The sequence below is a fragment of the Teleopsis dalmanni genome, chromosome 1, assembly GCF_002237135.1.
Source record: "Teleopsis dalmanni isolate 2A chromosome 1, ASM223713v2, whole genome shotgun sequence".
Classification (NCBI taxonomy): Eukaryota; Metazoa; Arthropoda; class Insecta; order Diptera; family Diopsidae; genus Teleopsis; species Teleopsis dalmanni.
In genome coordinates this window covers 177,381,139-177,383,815 of record NC_051846.1, presented here as the reverse complement: position 1 = coordinate 177,383,815, position 2,677 = coordinate 177,381,139, and positions in this window count along the sequence as shown.

The following is a 2,677-nucleotide window of genomic DNA, read 5'->3' as shown; positions in this document are numbered from 1 at the left end:
TATTGCACATTAAATTCATAAAATCAAAAAAAAGAAGAGAAAATATCCATAACGATCGGAAATTATTGAATATGAGAAGGTATTTCACTTTAATGATGTCTCACTGCATGCCGAGAATGAATAATAAACATTTCTAAAGTTAAATTTAAATATTTTTCAGTTTGTCATTGAACCCTACCTTAACTCTGCTCAATTGCGATATACTATAGGAATTTAATTGTTAATTAGTATTTAAAAAAATTGAGAATTCGATTTCTTGCCAAAATCTATAAAAAGATCTGCCGTCGTTAGTTCAAAAAAACTATAAAAATGAGAGCATCTGATGCGAAATTTTTATTTTGTATGTTTTTATAAAATTTAATTAAAAATGTGAATGTTTAATAGATATTATATAGATATTATAGATAATAGAGATTATATTAAAAAAAAAATATAAAAATGTTACTTATATCATAAACATACAAAAAAAAATATGACTTACCGCAAGCTGATATATAATTCATTTTATAGACCTAAAATCAACAGAGAAATTAAATGATCAGTAAAGTCAAAAATACATTGATAACTAAAATTAAAACTTACTCTATATATTATTTCTAGCTTGTGAAGAAATTGAAGAACACAAATCGATAGAAAGAAATAATAAATAATTTTACTATTTTATGAAACAATTGAGAATTCAAATCAATAGAAAGAACTTAAATCGAAAGAAAAAACTCAAATCAGTAGAAAAATCAGTAAAAAGAAATAATAAATGATCCTCCTAAATTGTGAAGCAATTTAGAATTCTCTTTACAGAAGGCATGGAGAGTTCCAAATTAATGGAAAGAACTCAAATCGATTGAAAGAACTCCAGTCTATGGAAATAATTCAAATCTGTAGAAAGAAATAATAAATGATCCTCCTATTTTGTGAAGCAATTTAGAATTCAAATGAATAGAAAAAACTCAAATCGACAGAAAGAACTCAAATCAATAGAAAGAACTCAAAACAGTAGAAAGAAATAATAAATGATCCTCCTATTGTGTAAAGCAATTGAGACTTCAAATCAATAGAAAGAACTCAAATTGATAGAAAGAACCCAAAGCAATAGAAAGAACTCCAGTCTATGGAAAGAATTCAAATCAATAAAAACAAAGGTAGAAAAATATCCTTCTATTATGGAAAGCAATTAACGAATTCAAATTAATAGAAAAAGCTCCAATCAATAGAAAGAAACAAATATGTGATTCTTCCATTTTTTGAAGCAATGAATAACTCAAATCAATAGAGAGATGATATGATCCTGTATGTGTAAATATACTGAAATATATTTTCAATTCTTACCTCAATATCTTAAGGATTCACTTGTAGAGTTTGTTGTGATATGTATAGTGGGCATTCCAACTTTAATATCCTCAATATTTAAATTGTAGAATTTGTTCGGAATATCTACAATTATAATCTTAATAGAATGAGTGTTCTAATCTACACATGTTACTTATCAGTTGTGCTATTTTCAGCGTTATTTATTTCTAAGATTTTATACCAGCATTAATGTTGTAAACATTTCTATTTTAGTCTTCGTTGTAATATGAACGATTGTAGTACCAGTACAATGACTATTGTAATGTCAACAATCTATGAACTCATTGGTAATTATTACAATAAACAATACAATTAACAATACAAGAAACACTGCAATACTATTTATTACAATTGGATTATTGTAGGATAATTGATAAGTATTAGACATTCAGACTAAGTGATTCTATAATTTTATATTTATGCTTTATATTTTTATATATTATTTTTTTTATATATTGTAATATATACGATTGTAGTCTCATTTTAATCTTAACCCCCTAAAGAATTGGGTTTGATATTCATTGTGTTACCCAGTATTGCATTGTAGTCCCATTGGCAGTCCCTAGATATCCTAAAAATAAAAATTCTAATACTCATATTTGTATGTCTGCGATAGCAGTTTCTTTATTAAAGATTGCTATGTAAAAGATAGAACTTGCCTAAACTAAGATAGGATATATAAATAAAAAGAAGAAAATCTAAGTTATTAATTTTGCCAAAATCATAGGGTCAACCTCCGCTAGACAAATTGATCTTGTAAAAATAAAACCATTTGATAGGGTCAGATATCGCAGTTATAAATCCTCCTAAAATGTTTTACAAAAGTTGAATTCAACTTTTATAACATGAAGAATAATAATCACATAATAAATAATCCTACTATATCTTACTGGTGGAATAGAAATACCTTTAATGACTTATTTATAATAATTAGCAAACCAGTAGGTAGTAAGTACAAGCAGTAATTTCGAGAATTGGCTCAACTTTTTATTTCCTACAATTCATATGCAATCACAAATTAATATAAAAATAGTAATAATAATGAAATAAAAACGAAAGATAATAGTATTATAATTACTACGCTTCTTTAATTTCATTAAAATAATTGAATTTTTTATATTAAGTAATTAGTTGTATATATATTATTATATATATATGTATGTATATGTGGTAAATTCATTTTTAATTAATTATTTAAACTAAAATAATTGCTCAATAAAAGTTCGAAATCGCATCTTTATACTTAATTGAAGGCTAAAATATTTTAACAAGACTGCCGCCACATCGATATCAGAGGCATTTAATCTCTTAAGCTGCAATTTTATATTAT